This window comes from Simochromis diagramma, unplaced genomic scaffold, assembly GCF_900408965.1.
Source record: "Simochromis diagramma unplaced genomic scaffold, fSimDia1.1 OVJJ01000024.1, whole genome shotgun sequence".
NCBI lineage: Eukaryota > Metazoa > Chordata > Actinopteri > Cichliformes > Cichlidae > Simochromis > Simochromis diagramma.
Window position 1 is genome coordinate 3,167,654 of NW_024387332.1, and position 24,363 is coordinate 3,192,016.

The 24,363-nt window shown below is 39.9% G+C and overlaps 1 long non-coding RNA gene across 1 annotated transcript; it reads left to right on the top strand.

Annotated features, from left to right (window-relative positions):
• Positions 1-19: 19 nt before the first annotated feature.
• Positions 20-17,812, top strand: LOC120718106. The gene is made up of 2 exons (XR_005692379.1): positions 20-172; positions 14,043-17,812. It is a non-coding gene; the product is annotated as an uncharacterized LOC120718106 (long non-coding RNA).
• The last annotated feature ends 6,551 nt before the right edge of the window (positions 17,813-24,363 follow it).

Genomic DNA, 24,363 nt, shown 5'->3' on the forward strand with positions numbered 1-24,363 from the left:
TCAAGATAGCAATTGTCAAGAATTTCCCTGCAAACTGTCATATGTTAGTGAATGTGTTTGGAGGAAGGAGCCGCGGCGGAGGCGAGCAGCGCGGAGGGAGACACAACGTTTCCGCTGCTGAGCAAAGTGTCTTTTGGCCACGAGGAGACACATGAGGGACAAATCTGAGCAGGTAGAGACTATATAGTGGCGTCTTCTGAATAAAGAGGCTGGTAGCGCATACTGCATGGCGGTGGTTCCCTTGTTCATTGCTGTAAAGTTGTTGATGTGTGATTGCTTTATTATTTAATAGCTGGAGGCTTCGTCATTTTAAAACAGAAAAAAGTAGCTGTATGTTAAAATCTTAGCTGCCAGCCTTGCAATTGAACGCACCATGCATTAGGTAAATGTTTGATTACGCAGCGGGAAGCCGCACACTGCTGAGATCTTATTAAGCGATGACTGGGTTCAGGAGATGTGACGCTTTTCTGTCCTTAGCAGTAGCACATACACACCAGCCGCTTTCTCTTTGGTGTGACTGAGAGGAAGCATGGAAGTGAAAGACGGAGAGGCTCTAAAGTTGACAGCTTGCTCTCTTCGCCAGTCGGGAGCTCGCGACCCAGACATCACGGACGTTTCATTAGGGACGTCCAATCCACTTTAAGTTCACCTTTAGTAAATAACACCACGAGCCTAAAAGCCGGCTGGATTATTAGCCGTCTTTTATGCGTTGTTGATTATTTACAAGCTTGGAGGATTTAACACTTTTTTTTCTTGCTCAATTAAATTAGCTTTGGGGGGAGGGGGGCATGCTCGTTGAATTAATGGATTTCGTCCCACTATCTGGCCAATATTTGCATTTGAAAGTAGTATTGAGTAATTAATCAGAGACTGTTGTGTGACAATAATTTAATAAATTCATTTGCAGCAAGAAAACGACGCATTTGCCGTCGCTGTTAAAACAAAATCGTCTTAAAGTAAGTGCGCACTTTAAAGAAGAACAGATGACCCGGGGATACCCATTCATTCTGTAGCAACAGCCCGCCAGCACCTTTTACATATGGGCTGCTTCTCATGTAAAACACCCGCTCATTCACGTCCAGCTGCCTCCCTCCCGGGCCGGCGTCTGGGGAGCGCCCCTTCAACAGGACATGTGTTACTGGCTTGAAGAAAGAGATAAGGCTTGGAAATACGCGCGCACACACAGCACCTTTTTCACTCGTTTTCTTTTTTGTTTCATTTCCTTTTCCTTTGTTTCGTTTCACCCGTTTCCACACTTGCCTCCTTATTGCGAAGCATCTTTCATGTTCTGCTTCCATCAGGGAGGACAGAGAGAGGCGGAGAGGTCAATAAGCTGCCTGACAACTGAGCGCTCCCTTTTCCAAAATCAACAACGGAAGTATTGCGTGTCCTTTTGGATTATAAAGCCGAGTTCATTCTTCTTCGTCTTTTCCCCCCACTAAAAACGTCCTGCAGAATCCAACAATAGCCAAAGAAATCTCGCACTCCCTGCACGCGCTATCACGACACAAACTTGTACCGTGTAAACAACAAAAGTTGTTATTTCCATGTGTTGAAGATGCTTTGATAGCCTGTCAGTAGGGATAATCTCTGCCTGATTTAAAATAAGCCAGAGAGAGAGAGAAGGAGAGAGAGATTCAGCTCATCTCATGGAGACAGATTAATCCACGAATAGAAGGAAATCAAAACATAGGCTATAGGCTTAAAAATATCTCAACTCCCCTCCGGGCAAAGACACTATTAAATGCAAAAATGGTTTTAACCTTACCACTGTAATCCTGTACTAGCAATAGATTTTTATTCTCACCCATATTTTCATTCTGATGCAGGCACAAGTTGTAAATTGGAATTTGTGGCACAGCCACTGCGCTCAAATCGAAGAAAACAAAACTTCTTCTTCCCTTTTTGACCCTTTTTCTCAGAAGGATTTGCTGACAGCAGGCCTGTTGCCAGAGTGAAAATCAAATAGCCAAATTAATCAGTAATTTAACTTTATTGTTTCTCGCCAAGAAGACTTTTATTTTGCTCACCTTAAATCATTTTCTTCCTCCAAAGTGTAATTCTGATCACTACAGGCCATGCTAGCCATGCTAAGAAAGGGGATGTTCTTGTATCAGGGCCATAAGTGCTGTAAAGCAGCCCAGGAGATTTGGGGTTTATGAAGTGCGGACAAGTGAACTGGTACACTGCGAGATAATTAATCTGAGGTAATGAATGAGGCTGTGAAGATGCATGCAATCATTAATTCTAATCATGACACGTTTATTTGTCTCCCCTCTCTCCTCCAGGCTCAGTTTAGAGACACAATGTCACCACAACAATGTATGAGGGGCACGGCTAGAGGAAGGACTTTGGGGGGGGAAAAAAGGATAAATGCAGAAGCTCGAGCAGGTGATTAGATGGATTGTGGGAAAGGGGTAAAATATAAGACAGAGGCACCGGAAGATTCCAGAGTAGCCATGGCTGAGAAAGCCTGGTTATGCTTCCTTACAGCCGGGGGCAGGCTGCCGAGAAGGGGGCAGATTGACGGTGGACTCCGTTAATACCTAGAGAAATGTCACCCCCGACTGGAGCTTTGATCAACTGAGTGTACCGGGGAGGAGCAGGGAGGACGGTTCGATACAGTTCGCTGCTCTCTTCTTCTGTGTGCTGGCTCTCGGCAGGATTATTATTATTATTATTATTATTATTATTATTATTATTATTATACAAAATAACTTGCAATCAGACGCTGACATGCATAATTTATAATTAGATGCACTGATACCGTATGAATGCGTTTATTTTATAATAAAAAAAACTTCATTTGCGTTCAAACTGTCTGTCTTAAGATCATTTGTATAGTTTTTCATCTTTGGAAAATTGCACTTGAAGTGGAAGTCCACGAAAAATAAGACATTTTTTGCCAAGTAGCTTAAGACAAAAATGTCTGTTAAATAAATGTAATGATAGAGTCCAAGTGAATTTTTTGTTTTTGTTTTTGTTGAAATAGTAAAACGTGTTTCTGCTATTAAAAAAAAAAAGAAGAAGAAAAAAACAGGCAAGGAAACACAATCCAAAATTCATCAGAGTTCACCAAAACCAGATAATGTATTTTGCTTACAAGCCCACAAACGCATTTTAACAGTGTCCAGAACGCGTGAGAGCCGTTTATTGGTTGCGCAAATTGTTTCAGCGCCCACAACTTTAGCGTCACGTTCAAGAACCGAGTCTGTATGGGAGGAGAAGGGAATGGGCACCTCCCTGTCCTTGTCCTGCCCAGTCTGTCAGTCATTCTTCTGGCATTATCACACACTGCCAGGACCAAAATTCCATCCATCCATCCATCCATCATCCATCCATCCATCCATCCATCCATCCATCCACGTAAACCACCACGCGCTGGTCGTACAGCAGAAAAGGCCCAATGGCTAACATGAAAAAAGAACCCATGTCTCCCTGCCCCCGCCCTCCCCCACCCCGAAACATATGCCGAGGTTGACTCGATGTGGATTATTGAGATTGAGCCAATAGCGCAACTCTAAGCAAACATTTTTCCAGACTTCTAAACTCCGGCCCGGGCATGTGCTGAGAGAAATCCAATGGGATTTATAGATCATCTCCCTACAGCTGTCCCTTCTCATCTCCGAACCCCACCCTCCCCCCCCCAAACACACACACACACACACACACACACACACACACACACACACACACACACACACACACACACACACAAGCTAATATTCTGAGGCTCATGATTCTACATCCAAACCCATCTACATCCCCTGTTTTTGTGTGTGATCTTAGGAGTCAGTGAACTGGGTCTTGGGAGTCCAGAACAGTAATGCTGTCTGGAACCCGGGTCAGCTAGAAACAAGGCCGCCACCAGAGTCCGGCTCGTTCCTCTGGGGGGCGAATTTAATCCGGGTAAAGAGCGAGTTTACAGTATTGCAGTTATTATTTATATAATTCCAATTTATGGTTGTCAGAATATAACATCCATCATCTACACCTCAGCATTACATCTATTATAGTACAACTGGTTAATTTGCAAATGCTATTTTTCGTTATTTATTTTTTTCTATTTGTAATTTCCGTTTGACAGACAACAGTCCTGGATAAATAGAAAAAGAATTAAAGATTAGCATATTGATTTTTTTTATGTCAGTGTAGTTAGGCAAGATTATAACTAATGTATATGAGAAATACATAAACGTTCGGAATATTCATTTTCTTCAGAAGTGTAATGTTTCTATGCCTCAAGTCATATGTGATCGAATTTTAAAGCCCGCATGAAAAATAACAGTCATGTAATTGTAGAGAAACGGTCTGGAGAAAAAAAAAGAAAATGATGACAAGTATTCCTTCCCATGTCTAAACCAGGTGGGTTTAACTTCACCTCCACAGCCAATTAAATACTACTACTACTACTACTACTACTACTAATAATAATAATAATAATAGCCTACAACTGTCTTTTTTCTGAGATGAAAATTCTGCAGTCAGACTCTGTGAGAAATGGTTCTGCATGAAGCCACTGGGAAGCAGGCTCTAAAGCAGTTCCACTAGTTTAGATTAATGGTACTCTGCGCTTATTCTGCAGTCGAGGTGAAAGGGCTGGGATCACTAATGATTATAATATAATGTGTGGCGATAACCACTCCCTTTGAGATATTATCGCCCGCTGGCCAATGCTCAGGGGACGAGCTGCATGGCTGCAGAGCGCCAGATAGCTGCTGCCGCTGTTGCAGCCACGGCAGCGGATTTCTGCGCTCTGAAATACAAAAAAAAAAAAAAAAAAAAAAAAAAAATGCCCGTAAGCATGGAGTGAGGGAGTACCGGATGCTGCTGATAAATCTACATTAAACTATAAAGCATAGCAGAGAGGCTTTCACATGTTGAAATTAAGGGGTTTTTTTCTCTTTCTTCCACGGCTAAAACTCGTGTTTTCCTTTAAAACTCACATTACAGCGGTACAGATGTAAATAATAAAAACACATTTTTTAATACCAAACAGTTCAACAGCAGGTTTATCCCCAAATCATCAAAGAAGTGGAAAACAATAAACGCCATGAATGAGTTTTGAAGAGTGATTTCATTTTTTAAATGATGTATTTTTCTTTAACAACTCTTTTTCTTTCTCAGTTGCTGCAAGTGACAACGGGCTCACATGATTTATGCCCTATGGCGGATAACGCAATTTGAACTTTGACAGATCAGAAATAAACGTAGGATTGTCTTCTAAATGGAATTCTGAGGAAAATCCTAGGACTAAACTAAAATTTCGCTCATTTAAAAGTAAATGTGATTGCTGTTTTGCTACTTTTGCGTAGCCTGTATGTCGGTGATGACACAGAAGTTAAAATTCCGTGGTCTCCTTTATTATAGTAATTATTTTTACAGGGAAAAAACTATAGCTTGTACCCACAGGCCTGAATAGAAGGTGCAAATGCAGGAGAAATGTAGGAAAATCCCTGCTGTTTTCCCACCAAATCTTCTTCATCGAAAAAGATATACACACCCATATTGAGGAATAACAGTCGGGTATTTTTGTACCTTTAAATTTACCCCTCAGTGAAAAAAAAAATCAAAATCAAACAGGAATCAAGCGGCCCCTGTTTATTCTTTAATATGGAGGCGTACAAATTTCCAAATCCGATTGGACTTTAAATCCCAGCATAATTATCGACATTCACTGATCGATAACAAACAGCTCAGCCCTCAACAACGTCCATGTAATAAAAAAATGGGCTGTTCGAGAGGCATGGGGAGGAGAAGGAGGAATAAGAAGTGCAGTGAGTGATGCTTCTGTGTTGGACGCACGGCGGTCAGTCACGCGCTATCCATTTTCATTGGAGCTTTTGTGTACGCCAAAACCAGAGGCGCGCATAAGGTAAAGCCTGCTTCAAAGCCGCGGCTTTATTTTTATATCCAATAGATCAGCAGGCAGACAAAGCTTTATTTTCGCCAGGAGAGAGATATTTTACCTCCGCCTTACGGTTTTATGTTGGAGAGGTGTCAGCCGCTGGAAATGGATGGCTAATGCATAGGCAAAGCGCCGTTCGGCTCGGCATGCTACATGTCAGAAGGGGGGCTGCAGGGAAGGGCAGCAGGGATTTAGGGCCCCTGGGGGCCCAGCACGGGGGACTAAGCACAGAGGTGGTAGTAGCATCTGCCATCCACTTATGCTGCAGTTCCTAACATAGCTCAACACAGAAGCAGAAGTTAAAGACACACTTATAAATGACTTACTCCAGAAATTCACCATTGTGATAAAAACAGAAAGCACAAGGCATTTAAGTGCAAAATAAACCTATAAATGCAAATGGATTCAAATTAAATGAATGTGGTTAGACAAAGTACATCCAGGTTCCATTTTGAATTTTTCTCTTCCATCAAAAACTCGTGTTGACATCACTGAATAAAAGCCCAATCGCAGATCAGCAGAGAGACACGTTTCTCTTAGATTTTTGCATGAGTTTGCCGGCGAGGGCCTTTCCTCAGCGATCCAGGGCTGGTCCTTGTATTCCTGGGGGCAAAGCCTTCCACACACCCTCCTCAGTACTGTACAATCAGAGCTCACACGAGACAGTAAAATTAGCAGCATGAGAAATCTGATGCAAATTCTTGGACTTTTTAATAAAATCCACAGCTGGTCCCAGACCTTATGTTGCTCTAAGCAAACATCCCCACAGACACCCACTCACCTATTCAAACTAAACCATTTTTTCTCTATAGTATTGTGGGTAATACACATTTTAAATACATTTGTTTATTTAATTATTATTTCAAATTACTTTAATGGCTCACACCGAAGAGGACATGTATGCCGTTAAATGCACTAAATTAAATGTACATAGCCAAAGATTAGATAATTTATTTAACTGCAAGCACAAATAATACGAAGAAGACATGATTTATTAAAGTAAACGTTTATTTAATGAGAATTTATTGCATGATATTGCTATGTATTTTTGTTTTTCTGAGATATTTTTATAGATGAAAGAAAAAGCTTAAAGTATTGAAATGCTTTTAAATTACTTAAAAAATAAAAGCACATTCATAGATTATAAAGTTCTCTTTTGTGTGTTACTAATAACCGTAAGTTAATCTTCCTTTGCTTGTCTCACACGTCAGTTGAGGATGACATCCTCCACACACATTTGGAAAATGTCCCCAAAATCTCCCAAAGTGCAAAATAGAAACACAAAAGCAGTTTTAGGATGCAGTTTCCAGATCATAATTGTTTATTTTAACCGATTGTATCACAAATCAGTTATTCATTAAAAAGTCTATTCAAGGCCTTTATATTAGTTTTGTTTTGCAGGAAAGTCAAAGCATCCTGTCATAGATCAAATATTACTTCATGAAAATCAACATTTCTATGTAGTTTCTGAATGCAAATAGTTAAATTATAATACAAGACGGGGGTCTTGTATTATAATTTAACTATAAAAAAAACCCCAACAACAAACAAATAAAAAAACAACAACAAAAAGACCAAAACAAAACCCACAAACAAACAAAAAACCCCACCAAAATAAAATAAAAAAGAAACCCATGCAGGACTTTAGCTGGCTGTTAAAATCATATACACTGTGCAGTCCCTGCCATGAATGCAGAATTCCAGCTATATGCTGCAAAGAGTTAACGAGATTTACAATGCTGCTCAAAACACAGAGCATCCCTGTCATATTTCGCCCTCATGCTAAATAGAAATCTTAAGAAGTAATTGGAATTTACTGCATACCTGAATAACTGCATATAAATAAGCACACATTTCATGGGGGGGGCTTGATGACACTGTTTGGTCGCATTAAAACTGCTGCATACATTATAATACATAGCAAATAATCTTATTTTGCTGCAGCCTTTGCTACATGCTTGGGATTCTGTCCAAATTACCAAGGATTCAAACAAGCGTTTTCAATTTATTAAACTTATATGGGCAACATTTCATTTTAATAGGACAATTTATTCTGGGAAATTTCTGGGAAAGGATTATCAGGGGTTGGTGGAAACCATGGCAGTGTGTAAATCTGACAATGTTCATCTCATTTAAAAGCAGGCAGGCTTCATTTTACTTGGGCCTGTTTTCACTGGACGCAGTAAGATTCAGGTGCCTTGAACAGGCCTTTACCCCACCCCACCCTTCCCGATCCCTCCATCCTGTCTTCTTGCAGCTGAAAGGCAAAACTAGCTCGTTGACTTTGGCCATGTCTCCCAGACAAATTCCTTAATTCAAACCACCTTTATGAGTCTGCATGCGCTTACTGAATTTGGTGGAAGACGACACAAATCCTCCGGATGGGATTGGCAGTCATGCCCCCGGTCTCTCGGCCTGACACGCTCGGGATGTAAAGTGGTCGACTATGGTGTGACCCCCCCAGCCCCCACCCCAGCCCCACCCCCGGTCGAGAGGGCTCAGCGGATTTGGAGATAATGACATTGCCGCCTCTATTAAGATTCACATTAACCATTTCAACACACGACCCTATTTCCCTCTGTCCTAGACCTGTGTCAAAAAGCCTTGCTGTCTTACCAGGCGTGTGGTAAAATTCAGAGCTGACCAAACAGTCTGCATTTGCACATCTTTAATTCTAGGAAAGACAAAGGAGAGGCTGTCTACATGTAAAGAATATACCTATCCTTATTGTTTAAAGCAAAGTGCCTTGATATTCATGAAGAAAACTATTTGGCTGTAAGTAGATCTCCCTATACAGGTATGTTACATTTTCTACACTTAAATTTAGGTTCGTGAATATGACTTGTCTCTTTTGTTACCACACTGAAATACCTCTCTTTCTTTCTGTCTTTCTGTCACACATACACACACAAAACCCATAGTTGCCTTCCCTGCTAGTTCCCAGAGCTGTGACTGTGGGAGGAAGGCCAAATTGTTTGTCTCTCCCTGTGTCAGAGCTCTGCAGCAGAGACCATGAGAACAACTGGTCCCTGTCTGGCTTCTGGCTGATGGCTCCATCAGGTTAAAGCAATAGGAGGTCTGATGCTGGATCAGCTTGAAGCTGTATGAGTGTATAAGTGACTGCTAGTATATGCTTTTCAAGTGTCGGAGTGTAATCTTTGCAGGAGCGATACTGCGTACAACCAAGATAGCCACTTAAAGGGCAGCTTGAAAAACAATTGTTGGGACATAAAGTACTAAACAAAACCACGATATCTCTGAAGCTAAAGTAAAGAAACCCCAACACCTTAAACAAAATCATGCAGTAAATATGTTTTTATAATTGAAAAATAAGAACCCATTAATATCAAGGTGGCTTCCATAAACTGGTGTTTTTGTGAAGGATGTCACATCAGACACTGTTAGCACAGCATTGAGAAATTGCTGTTTAGATAATGACAGAGAGACAGAAAGAAAGAGAGTTCTTTAAGTCTGCTTTGAGCTTTTTATTTTTACAAGAATTAAACATTTATTTTTTAAGTCAAACATGGTAATCTCACATGTTCTACTTAAGTCTAGAGTCGTCAAGGCTAAATCCAAAGGCAACAGCTAGTCTTCTCTCAGTACAAAAACATGTGCCAACTACAATAATGTACAGACTGTTTATTTCAGACAGTAGGATTGCCAGGTCTTTTTTGGGGGGGGGGGGGGGGGGGTCTGCGTATTAGGCATAGCTCCTTATTTGTGTCTGCAGGTTAGGTACACCTATTTTACATGAAAATCACATAAATACCCAAATTTGGCCAAACTGACTGAAAAACAGCTCATACATATTTGAAAACTTGTCGCTGAGGTACACATACACACATCCACATATTCAGAGTGCTATAATGTTCTGTACTTGCCTTTATACAGTGCTTTTCTAGTCTTACAGGCCACTCAAAGCACTACAGATTGCAAGTCAGTGAGCACAAGGTTCAAGTCGCATTTTAACCACACATTCAAACAGTGCTTTATTCTGTACACTTCAAACTCTTTATCTACCTCATATCCATGGCCATATTTGAGTACTGAGCTGTTTTTTGACACAGTACGGGCAATCCTGCTGCACAGGAACAGTAGTATCAGGACTGACAACCTCACCATGCTGCCAAGAATCACAGTCGCAGTATTTCTTCGGATGTGTTGCCGTTTATAAAATATCAAATCCACCTTGTAACACTCTCTTAGACTACAAACATGTTGTCCTGATTTTTACAGGATAAATTGACCCCAAACACCAAGTGTTCAGAGATGATTTGCTTCCTTTAGTCTTTGGGCAAACCTAGACTAACTACAGTCTACAGACCTTTTTCTTATTTCAGTGTTGTGCAAAAGATGTTTATGAAAAATTAGACATACTGCTTCAATCAGCTGTAGAAAAAAACAACACAAGGTGTCCCCTCAAATTGCATAATGTTATGCTTGACATATTTGACAGAGTGCAAACAGATTGTGATGTCAACATAAGGCTAACTTAGCACCCTCTATCGCTGATGCCACTGCTGAGAAAACACAACACAACACAACTAACATAAACGGAGTCAGTTTGAACTGTGTGCAGCACCAGTGATGTCACTTTTGCCCCAGAGTGGCCTTACAGTGCCTGCAAAATGTAGATCATCTAAAATATGCTTTTGAGGTGCTAGTTTATTCTTGAAGGTGCTTTATGTATGTGTAGCACTCGGTTTATTTACTCCAACATAATTACTGCATACAGGAGCAAAGTGACTGTTAACAGTCATCTTATATTTATTGGCATTTTCCCCACACTTATTTCTCCAGTGCGCTGCATGCGCTGCATTTACTGGAGAGCGTTTAATCATATAATGCATTTTGTTGAACTCTGTCACCAGTCCTATCACTTCCTGATTCTTCTATGATAATGGGGATGGGCTAGTTATGCTGCTGCATGGAAGGCACCCCTCCTCTCCTGACTCACTGTGTCTACAGATGAGTTGAAAGGGTGAGGAGGTCGCAACCTTCCTAAAGGATGTTTTATGATGACACAGTTGGGAAGGTCTGATTTGTCTCCACTGGAGCGTGCTGCTGGCGCTTTCACACCCAACCATGGAAAAAAGAGAGATAGAGGCGAATACAGAGAAGGCAGGGAGAAAGAGAGCATGTGAACAGTAGAAGAGTGGCACTGAAGGTGAAGGGTGTGAGGTTGGACATGGCATGGTGGAGGAGGGTGGGCTGTAAATTAGCCCAGCTGGCAGACTGATGGTTAGCAACAGTTTTGAGGAACAGTACTCACCTTGACCCCCTCTGAGAATGTCCAGCTGAGCCCTGAGTGAGGAGGAAGAATAGAAAGTCTGCCAGCTATTGAACATCACGCACAATTCTTGTCATTGGGCACTCATTTATTTGCTGATAGTGTCAGGTGAACCCATATCAAACGTGAAACTTCATGGGGCGTGTGGGGATAGGCGCTAACTTTGGTATTTATTTACAAATAAATCAGAGATGAATGCTGCCACCTTTACAGCCTACACATCACATTCAAACAGAAACAAGGTACCTGAAACCACAACATCACTATCTCCATAAACACAACATGCTCATAGCAAATTTGTTTTGCAAGTTTCAAGTGATGTCGTGCTTTAAAGTCAGCCTTATGAGGTGATGATAACCTTTTGCTGGAGGTTTCTTCCTGTTGAAAGGGAGTTTTTCATTCCCACTGTCGCCTGGTTGGATTTCATAGTCCAATTCGAGTTTTTAGGAACTATAAATAAAGAGTCATCAGGCCACTGTAACGTTGGCCACGAAGCCTCAAGCCTCAAGCTTTCCTCGTTGCTGTGTTGATCGCGACATACAGGTAGACCTGAAGAGACAGTGCATACTCATTGGTTAACAAAACTGTAGCCAATGGAATTACACTGATTTGTCTTCTTTTCTAACTGTGAACTTAGTTGTATTATATAACATTATCTGAATGTTGCAGTTGAGTTTACAAAGCCATCAGGAAAGCGTTTAAGTTTAAGGCACATCTGCAGTTCAATTTTCAGACCTACTAGCTATTTCCATCTTCTTCTGTTTTTTTTACAGTCTAACGCTATAGCTTCACAAAATATAGCTTGTATAGCTTAGTTGTATATTGATAGTTATAAATTAGCTTCCACACTATATCAGTTGCAATAACATTATTATGTAGATAAGTTAAGCTGTGCATTAGAACTAATCCACTATTAAGACATACACTTAACTACATGAGCCAGTTATAAGGACAGTTAGCAATCACTGTAATGGTTTGTTTCTAGGGCTCTAAAACAGGCTGGAGATTTCAACATACCTGCAGGACAAGTCAAAAGAGAAATATGGAAATGGAATTTAACAGGAAAAGGGGCACACAACAAGTGGACTCTGACGTAACATCAAAACTTAGTTTTTAGTGTATAAAATATGTTGTGAAGAAGTACAAACGAAGTTATTACTTTACATTAATAAACAAAAAATACAGTTCTGTTAAGAGTTTCAAAACTATATCATTATGGATATTTCTGATAACTATAAACTACTTTATATTAAACTACGTACAGTAATAGCAGCGTGTGAGTACGATAGATTATATGCTAGATTATACTTTAAGATACTAATGAACAACTCATCTGCTCTTTGGTTACCACGTTGTTCTCTCCATACAATGCAGTTTACTTTATTTAGTATCTTAACAGACATAGTTCACCAGATAAACAGAATAATTTGTGTATCGACATTCTTTGTTATTGAACAGCCCAGTTTAGTTATGTTGTGATAATGTCAGTGAGTCCAGGCTCATACTGTGTATCTACAATTCTAAGCCCCTTTATTTAAAATGACTGTTTAAATGAGAACATTCCTAAGTTTGTACATTCACTTATTTGAATTTTAGAGAGAATGTAGCATTCTCCACCATCCACTCAAACTCACCACATATAATAAATTGCCTTGTATTAAACAAATTAATCTCACGCTTGGCAGTTCATCGATCTGTTGTTTCGTTGTTGCTTATTTGCAATCATGGAGCTCATTAATGGAGAAAATTATCTGAGTCACCCTGAGGTGCCTCAGCTGGGGAGGAGAGAGTTAAACAACTGCAGGGACCCATGAGAGAGAGAGAGAGAGAGCTAGTAACTTCATTTGCATGGAGTTTGCGGGAATGCACTCCCTTGTGGGGTGTAGGTGTGGGAAAGTTCACACCCTCCAACAACAGAGCCCCAACACACTCTAATAAATCATGTAATTCTTGATACTGGAAGACAAACGTAGGAGCAGATCTAATCAGGACTTGGCAGAATCCTTTTATCTACACCCATCTCGCCTGGTCACACAGACATACACAGTTCCACATTCCTGTTACAGCAAACACTCAACTGGTTGGTTACAATTCCTAAAGGTAAACTATTGCTGGGACAATTTATTCAGGTCATTGTAGGCACAAAAAAATGTAGCCAGAGAAAAAAAGGTAAACTCCTCTGCTTTTTTTTTTTTTTTTTTACATAATTTCTCCAAGGTTTTTTTCCACTCACCAAGCCAGCTGCGTGGACATGGGAATTCAGGAAAAAACGCTGCCGGATGTAAAATCTTCATTTTTGCATAAAATTCATTAATAGAAACATTATCTACAGTTTTATTGATATTCAGAAGATATAAGAAAAACTATCCAGTGAGCTTGGTGACATGCTCCATTATTACCATTAAAAACAGTGCACAGTTGTACCTTCACAGTAAACTTCAAATTCAAAGCACAGATTTAAAACATGTGGCCATTTTTACACGTTCACCAAGAACTTAACATAACGCATATGTTCGATCTGCGATGCTGCTCTGATAGAAGATTTCAATTATGCTTCAACTGCTTCAGAAAACACCAGAAAAAGTGGTAACAGGGAACATTTGCACATATCTTTATATTCTTGTGATTTCCCACCGTATTTAAGAATTTTCCCTCATTAGGTTAATAAAAATTTAATCCAGCATAACTATTTCTTTACATAATTATATATATATTTTCTTGATATTAGCATTATATAAATAGATCGGAATGTACTTCTATAAACATGAAATAAAACTCTTTATTTCTGCCAATTACTTCCATATAATATGTCCATCCATCCATTTTCTTCTGCTTACCCAGACTCACAGTGGGGCTGGAGCTGTCATGGGGCAAGAGGTGGGGTCTACCCTGGACTCGTCACCAGTTAACAGCAGGCCGAACACATAGAGACAGACATCCATTTACGCCTACACCCAGTTTGGAACCATCAATTAACCTAACAAGCATGTCTTTGGACTGTGGGAGGAAAGGCCACGCAGACACCGGGAGAGCCTTCAAAAGATGCAAACCCAATGTTAACCACTGCCCCTCCATGACACCCATATGTAGCATAGTATCATTAAATTCATTTTTGATCTCTGGTCATCAAAGTCAGGCAGCTAGAATTTAACCTGGTGTTTCAGTGAAAACATGATCTAAAAATAGTTAAACCACTTGGTGTTAGTATGTTAGTGAGTGAGCAGCAAATGTCAGGATATTAGTGTGAACAAATTAGTCCCCTTATCTTGTTTTTTAAACTGTGATTTTACATAGTCCTGATTAAGTCTTGGTATTTTATGCATTAAGTGCTTGGACTGGGTCTTTGAAAGAGTAGTGTGGTAAAGATCTTTAAAACAACTTTGAACAGGATTGTTTCAAACGGTTCTTATTAGAGAAAAAACAAAAACTAAACAAACAACAACAAATAACAGAAAAAAAAAACAACAACTTTTATTTCCAATCCCTCCAATAGGGAATGTTTACATTTCATATGTCTTATAACACACGAACTAGAGCTCTGATGCTATAGGCAGTGGATTAAAATACTTTTAAGGCTCATTTTCTTCTCTCATCTGGAGCTCATTTTGGAAATCATCCTAAGATGCACATTCTTGCTTGGAAATTTATATTTTATTTATAACCCTTTTGGCATAACCATTACACTCAGCCAGCCTGGATGAGGGAAATACACAGCCATTTTCAGGTTTTTTGTTGGGTTGAGGTACAGGCTCGCTGGCTTACTGTAAACTTTCAAAAGTCTTTATTGTCTGACTGTTCAAGACTTTTCATTCCTGATTCCTGAGTGTAGAGATCTCAGAAGGTGACTGGTGGGTTTAAATGGCTTCTTGCTGTTAGTAACTTTCAATACTGTTGACATTTCTTTTACATTATGATATGCATAAGATCATGAACACATTTGGAAAAATGCAGTTAAATGTAGATTACATGAAAAATCAGTGCTCACCTGATCACCTCAGAATCAGCAGTTCTTTTGGTTCTGGTATACCACTGTAAACCATGACAATGTAACCTTCACTCTGTTCATATGGTTTCAAGTTTTGGGCCCTCACACTCACATCTGGTTAATGAATTCAATCAAATGTACCTTTAAAAGTGCTAACGCTGTGAAATGAGCTGTAAAGGTTTTTATACACTGTAAGGAAATGCTCACTGACTCTGACTGCGATGATTTTATTTCTTCTGTTTATCATTTAAAAAAAGGTAAAATAAAAATTTTAATGCCTTTTAAAAATGTTTTTATTGTTTTTAAATTCCTCCAGAAACCATGGTGGCATCCCATGCTCTATGTCTATCCATCTATCAAGCTAGTTTAGTGAGCAGAGCTTTTTAAGGCCTTCCGGCTCTACAGACACATAAAATATACAAACAGACACACACACTGACATGTAGCAAACTTTGATGTCATTCATATGTTGATGAGACAGCCCGATGTGTGCAAACATAACATCAGAAATGAAAACTACACCGTCATCTACAACTCATCTCAGAGAAGAACTTATGTTATTGACAGCAGATTTGTGATTCCAGTTTCAAACGCTTTCCAAAGACAATTTTAAATAAAATTAGTCAAACCTTTTTCCCTTCTCTTGTAAATATCACTATGTCAGTTACAGGTAGGTGACTCGATAGGCTCGCCTTGGCTTTCTGTAACACTACAGCCCACCATGAATCACACAAGCTCCAAATTCACCGGGGAGCCATCATTGGGAATATATAGCAGCTCCTGGGTTACTTTGTATTGTAATAGATGCATTGTGCAGCTAAAGAATATCCCAGGCTGTATTCAAGCAGAATGAACAAAAAGAGGAGCAGAAGAAAGAGTCTGGTGAAGATTCAGGGGGGAAAGTAGTGTAATTAGAAAGAGATGGGATCGAGGGAGGTTCAGTTGCTCTAGATGTGAAATCTAATTTCTATATAATGTCATTTAAATCCTGTGATCCAGGAATTGTATTTGAACTTGGATTATTGGAATCATCAGCCCGTGAATGCCTAAGATCCCCGCCACCGAGTATGTGTGTGTGTGTCTAAATGTGTATGTGTGTGTCTGTGAAAGAGGATGGGGAGGGGATTTAGTGTTCCCCAAGTTCACAAGTTGCAAGCTTTTTGGGATGATTATAGTGCTGGAAAGAAAAGATGAAATCAATTTAAAAGTTGCATAAAAAGACAGCACGGGGGGAATAAAGGGAGGTTTTGAAGGCAACACAGGAAGAGAAAACAAAATGAATCTGCAGACAGAATGAGTGCAAACTCATTTAAGTAGAGAACTTGCGTGCAATCGCCAATAGTTTTGAAGCAACAAAGAGAAAAAGATTTTGTTTACTGGCGTTCTCTGTTTGTTATTCAAAATGCAGGTTTTTAAGGAACGGCAAGGGCAACATTTGTGTATTTACTGGGAATATGTAGCAACAAACATCAATAAAATACTTTATGTGTCATATTGACCATGTTCTTCTACACACATTTGCTGTCCTGCATGTAATTTACATTTCTGTTGAGGACCGTGAAATGTGTTTTAAGCTCACCTATTCTTTGGGGGAAAGGGGAAATTCCAGGAGATACAATTTATGGCCCACTGAAGACTCCATGATTCACTCAGATTATATACTGAGACACAAAACAATGAATCCCTTTACAGCAATGAAACTACAGATGAGTCTGACTGACTGACTGACTGAATAAATAAATGAAAAGGTAAATAATCCAACTGAAGCCTCTCTGTGCTGCACACGAGGACAGGACATTTAACCACAGAATCACAGCTGACATATTTACACCTGGAAAAGATTCGTCTGTTTTTAAGAAAAAACTGATTTTGTGTAGAAGAGAGCTGCATCCAGTAAAATACCTGAACAACACAGAATCAGAAATATGTCCACTCTCTTTATTTTGTATCGTTTCTCAGTTTGCAAATAACACAAGTGCATCACACTCACAGCTGGGGGTGGAGAAAGACATTCTTGGCCTCCTCCTTTTTCTGTGTCTTTCAGAGGAGTGATGCAATCCCCTGGTCGGAGGGACAATTCAGATGAGCTCAATTTATTTTTGTTTCGCATTGCTCTGTTTACATTTTGTAATCCTCTGAGAAATCCTTGTCCCTGCCCTTCATGTCCCCTGTCATTATAGATCTGTAGGTTTTAATTGGTTTGAGAGGATTATTAAAGTTAAGGTTACTTAAATAAATAAAATATATATATGAATTTGCTCCTTCCTAGAGTCAGGGCTTGTCTTCTGGGTTTAACTTTAATACTGCATAAACTGTCAGTTCAAAACTGATCAGCAGCAAACTCATATCACTTACATTTCTGATCCACCGACCGCAACAGAAAACAGTCCAGGTGGATAAGTTAGACACTCCTGACTTTTAAATCACAGCAGAACTCTTGTTTCTTTTTCTGCCTTTCTGTGTCTCTGGTAACATGTTTGTTAATAAAGATACTGATGATCCTAACCCATCACTTCCTGCGCATGTTTAATGACACACATAATGTGAGATACTGACAGTGGCAGTGAGGCTTTAGCCAATGAAAGGACAACTTGAGACTACACTAGTGAGCTTAGAATTAAAAAAAGAAAAAAAGGAAAATTGACACAGGAGTGTTTATTCAGTCTACCTTCAGTGATGTAGTGGATGAAATAATACGGAAACTTTCTGACTATTTTAAGCTTTTTGTGTGTATGGTTTTACTTTCAATGATGTACAAAAACGTTAGGCTTAAGTTCAGCCTTGGGACAAAAAAAATCTGCACACATGAAACGTCTTTAATGTCTGTAATTCCAACACTGTTACCAGGAGGACTCCTGAATGATCAGGAACATCTCTGTTCTCCAGTTTCAAAATAACGTGTGTTCTTAAACACCAGAAATCACGTTTCAAAATCTCGTTCAGTTTTCTTCTTGTTGGAAGAAAAAAGTAAATGTTTAGGGAGAAAAATAATAAGTTAGGTGCTGCATATATACAGATTCTGTTTGCCAAAGAAAGCTCGTGTATGCACTCTAAATTATTATTTTATTTAATATTACACTGGAAATCAGTCCTTCACTACAGCAGCAGGACTTCCATTTTGCATGATTGCATCCAATACATGAGCAAGCATGCAGTACATGTCTTTCTATCTAGTCTTTTCTGTACAATATAAGGGAGTATCCAGAGAGGTGAGCCACAGCCGCAATCCCAGCGTGCTGTGCTGACAATAAAACAGAGGAAGCTCTCAGTGGAGACTACAGGTGTGCTGCATTGTCTTTCCTCTTTGACAGCTCTGAAAGGAGAACACGCTACTCACTGTGGCAAGCCTGATTGTAGTGGCGTTATCGACCAGCTCCCTGGTGTAATTCCCAGATACAGAGCGGCAGAGACAAACGCAGGTAAAAACACTTGGAATCTTTTATCTCCACTGAGCAGCCGATGGCAGGGTGAAAGTTCTCCTTTCCCTCAAGCCAAAACACTGAATACTGGCAGGAATGCAGCTGTCCTGTATTCCTTCCTATGTGTACAAGTATGTGCTTTAAGACTCGGTTAGTTGTTGTGGATGAGAATCTGTGCAGAAGAACAGGAAGTTAATTCTAAGACCGGCTTCAAAGGAAATCCAAGTTCAGAACAGAGCAAAGCAAGATGACAACTCCCAGCAAATTAAAGACTGCTGCTGCACAGAGACATAAACTCGTAGCTTCAGATCCACACTTTGTACCTTTTAAACAGAAACAGCAATCAAACAACTGCATCACCTTTTTCAAACTTTCTGATAATTTTCACGTGTTCAATGATTCTTTCTGCCAGAATCAAAGCATGCAATAATGTGAACAGGACGTGACTGCACCTGGACCAAGCTCGTGCCAGTTGATCCTGATGACTACTGATGATGTTTTTTTTCCTGCTTCTTGAAAATGTATACAAACAGCAAAAACACGGCAATGCACAAATGAAGCAAATAATATATATATATATATTTTTTAAATAGTATTTTTCAGCACATGTCAAACCTGTAGGGAAAGGAGTTGGTAGCTAATGTTTTTTTGTATCCATTTTTAGTTTGTTTGTTGTGTGAGTGCTACAGATCAATCACATTTTAGCACTGTGTTGATTGGATGCATCTAGGTTAATATTCTGTCTCTGAATGTATTTGTTGACAGGTATGAGATATCCATTGGCTGATGTCTGATGATGTGTGTGTGTCTTCTTTTCTTTTTTTCATTTAATTAGAAACTCATCAGACAGGTTAACTCAACGTGTTGTACACAGGTAAACAGTGAGTTCTTATATTTAAGGTTATTTGCAGGAGAAATGAGTAAGAACAACAGAATACATTTTTGATGTCTTGCAGTCTCAGTTGATTGAAACTATTTTGGTGGCACCCAAAGGACCAAGCGTATCCATGCATGTACATGTATATATGTAAAGTAATGATGGCTGCATTCTACTTTGCGCATGGTCAAAGCACAGTGGCTCTCTTTTCTTCTCAGTTATAATTCTCTTCACATTTTTGATCATCTCAGATCATATAGTCTGTAAAGAAGAGAGACCGAAATATTACTTTTGGAAAGTAATATTTTTACGATTCAGGTGCAACACAGATTCACGAGTTTTCTGGTTGGAATTGTTTCAGTCAATAAGCCAACCTTTTCAACTGCAGTCAGTCTAGGAATTCATATTGTGTCAATCAGCACTAAACAAAGTAATGATTTCTCAGTACAACTGTAGTTACTAGACTACCACACACACACACACACATATATATTTACATTATGAGACAGGGTAGTGACAGTGGCCCACCTCATAAAATAAAAAAATGTGGAAATTATACCTCAAGTCTTTATATTTTTTGCTCAAATCTTTTCCTTTCCTTTCCTGTTTTTCTTTCCTTTCCATAGATTTCATCTGTCTTATTCCATCTCTCCACTAGCACATCTCATCATTGTGCCTTGCTCTCGGCACCCCCCCCCCCCCCCCAAAAAAAAAAGAAAAAGAAAAAAACAGAAAGAAAATGGGAAAACAGCAAATCCTGCAGCCTCTTATGGCATCTGTGTTTACCAGCCCATAATGCCATTCTCAGATTTGTTCAGCTCCCAAGATCACTCCTTGTGTGCACGTATCCCTCCACCCTCCCACCCTCCACCTTCCCTTATCACCCAACAAAGGCAGTGGATGCTATATTTTGAGCAGCAAAACCTTTTGCAATGTTACCCCCACACCCTCCACCTCCCTGATTGTTAGAGTGGTAAGTATGCTGAAGCACCTCGCCATCTCCTGCCTCTAAACCTGGAGACTAAGAGGGGAGTCTGCCACACACACACGTACACAGAAGCAGCTGTCAATACTGCATCCACACAACCAGTGACTCAAGATTAGGCACTGCTCTGAGCTGGGAGGGATTTCACCAAGACACCTTCTTTTACCTCGATAGGTAGTGGTGGGGGTTTAGGTGAGGTTGACGGTGGAGAAGAAAGGACACAAAAAGAAATATAATCTGCATCTATTCATGATTAAAGAACAGCACTGAAAGTTGCGGATGTCACTGCTGGGTTCTTTATTGATACCTTGCCAATGCTGGATGGATAATTGAAGTCTGGGGTTTTTCAAAAAGGATGGATATGGGGGAGAAGTTATAATACCCAGGTGAAATGAAAGGATGTGTGTTATGTCTGCCAGAACACTCTAGCCAGTGCTTCAGGTCTCTTTAGGAGCTGAGCCCAGACAGCAGACAATGCTATTTTGAAGTTCTTTGTAGATTTTACTCATCCAGACAAACCTGGAATCCAGATACAAGCGAAGTGAGGAAGGAGAAAACAGTGGCTGAACTCATCCCTGTAGAAAAACATGAATTTAAATTTGTGACACATTCAATTCCAACTGAAAACACATTCCTCTCTGCAATAGCAAAGTATGTGACATTGGAGTGATGGTTCCACTCAAAATATATTACAGTTAACATACTCTTAATATGAGTTGTTCTTGGTGAATTCTATCTAACTATCTATAGAGGTTGAGCAGGTCCAGCTCCTTCACTGTGTCTCCTTTTCTCTCTCTCTCACAAGCATGGAGGAGAATCCAGGAGATAGGTAGTAACTGTAGGAGAGGAGAATAGGGCCATAGAAGGTTCTTAGCCCATCAGCAGGACCAGTATCTGCTCCTTTATACAAGGAGGAACAGGTTGAGCACTGGGAGAGCTCTACAAAATGCCCTCCAGCAGGCCTCTGGTGTGAAGATGATATCAGACAGACTTCATGAAGGTGGTCTGAGGGCCCAGTGTGCTCAAATAGGCCCTCTACTCAGCACTGTGCAGATAGTAAATATAGCACAGACAGTTAATTCAATTGCCATTGAATACCAGAACTGGCAGGTTCAGCCCTTGCACCCTGATGAGATCAGGTTCACCCGGAGTCCATCTAATGCTCCCAGGTTGCACCTCAGACTGTCCAGGAGCTCAGTGATGTCCTATTTCAAATCTTAGAGGAGAACCCCCAGAGCATCATCTTTCATCTAATTAGGAGTGTACCCCATCACTGTTAAATATGCATTCAAGCACATACCAAACACATTACAGAGTCAATATAGTATTGATATACAGCATGACTCTTTTACCCCAATTGAGATCTGATGTGTTTTCAAGGGAACCAGAACAAAGCAAAAATATTTGACATACACACAAACAAACACACTTTTTCTCCCACAGATTTTCTATTTTCTTGTATTTTTATTTTAACTCAAACCTTGACCTTTACAGTTTGTCTAGAGGCAGGCTAGTCATCCAGGTAAGGAAATCCCAGAAAGTTGACTCAGTTCATCTGATTATAGCAGACGACCTGAGTTTCAGAGGAAGAAATGTGCCATCATTCATTAAGGTGACTTTTTCAGTCTCAAGTCAATGTAGATTCACTAACCTCATAAACAAAGCAGTTGCATAACAACGGAAAATAGCAATAGTGATTAACAATGTGCTTTGATGTTGGATTCACGATCATTAATATACAATATCAGCATTGAGGAGAGGAAGGCGCTCACATCACTCAGTAAGGGGAACAACGTCATCATCCTTCTGGCAGACCACGGTAGGTTTTGCTAAACCAGACAATCATAAGAAAATGTTGTCACTGCTCATTGACAAAAATACCTATTATACCCTGAAATAAAACACTTGTAGTAGTTACAGGGAAAGGGTGACAGATTGTCTGAAGCAGTTAGAACAGGACATCGCTACTGACTGGAGCCCACAGATTATACCCAGACTTTACGAAGTCTGTATGGGTTATGTAAGATATATAAACACTGTGTGTTCAGAGCAAACACGACAACCAGGGAGGCAGAAGAACACCAAAACATCACCCCGAGTAAATATAATTATCCCAGCTGGACATTTGTCAAAGCTGGGAAGGTGACTAAAGAATGTTCCAGGTGATCCAGGAGAGACAAAGGACAACCACTGCTTAAGTGACATGTCAAAAGTATTGGAACAGCTATGATGCATTTTTTAAAAGCAATGGGTCTTTGTTGCTTTCAAACCCCAAAATTGTGTAGCCTTCCAAGGACTGGGTTAAACAGAGTAATGCTGAGAATTATAGATTGGGAAAACCAAGCGACTTCTGGCTAAATGGAGAGTATATCCCAGAAGAGCTAACTCTTCAAGCTAGGACTCTACAGTTCATTTAAAACCGTAGGCCAGTGGCCACTATTTTAGCAATGGGGATGTGCACATTCTGGAGAGGAAGGAAGGCTGATTTGAACAGGAAGTCAAGGAGGACATTTATGTGAAAAGAGAACAACCATCTCTGAACGGTGGAGGGGACCACAGAGAACATTTTTCACCATCTTACCTGGCTGTAATTGTAGCCATTCTCTCTGTGAATGGTGGTCATGGCCACTGGTCACATGGTAATCACAATTTACATATTAAAAATCATGAACTTGAGCTCACAGCCCACTGTTAGTCAGTGGTGCTAGTGTTAGTCGTTATACAATGGGACCCCCAGGCTGGGGAAACTTGCAGTCAGGTGAGACTAAAGAAGGCACTCTGGATGAGTAATGAAACACTTCTCCCACTAAAAATGCAACAAACAAAAGAAAAGAATCAAGTTTCTTTGACCGTCACAATAGCTTTTAGCTTAGGTAGAAGAGGAGGTTGATGACCAATCTCAGGGTTGGTGTCTGGATCCCTGTATGCGTGAGTGTCATTAGATCCAAATAATGACACCTAAATTGCTGCGTATTCTGGGCAGGCACAGAGAGTATGAGCACAGGGGTTTATATTAGTGGCTCAATGAGAACTGTAAAGTTCCTGTACTGTAATCAGGCCAGGGACTGTTTGAGGGGTGAAATTATTTCCCTAGAAACAACAACACCAGCCAGATATGTATTCTATACGTCACAAATTCTTTAACGACTGATGAAAGACAATAATTAGGATAAGCCTATAAGCTAGTTTTCTGTGGCGTTAAGCTTGTGGCCCACCCATTAACAAACTTGAATAATATAGCAGCTTGACTTAAGCATCCCAGTTTATTCTCTGAATATGTATTTACAACTGATTTAAAAAGTTGGCGACATAATTTGACCACAGAAAGAGACTGCATTTGTGATTTCTCGCTTTAAAAATCTAGCCCTTTTTATTAGCCAAGCAAGATGGTATTTGCCAAAATTATATATAAAAAGGCAGTATACTTTTAATAGAGTACTGTGAGATGCAATAGATGCTTGGATGACTTCTGTTTATTTTCTACCTTCTCCCTTGTTTACATCTTCTCATTTCCTGGCAATTTTCCCTGTGTGAGATTACTCTCCACACTCAGCACGGCTGGTGGTTTCTTAGACCAAAACAAGATGTGCCGTCGACTGAATTTCAATTAATACACCTCCGGGATTTTCTTCACTTGATAGAAAGGTCTGTAAAGCAAATTAGTTTGGCAATAGAGCTCTAAAAATAGGAGAGGCACTGAGGATGTGAGCAGGGAAACTGGGAGTGAAAGGGTCCTGAATGGTTATTTGTTTGTGCTGGGAAGGGATGTTACTTCTGGTGTGTTATAAAATATACGATAAGACACCTGATATAATGTAGCTACATATTTGTGAGTCATTGCGTAGGTCACAAAAGAATCTAGAACAACAAATAAAGAACTGCGAGCCTCAGTTAGG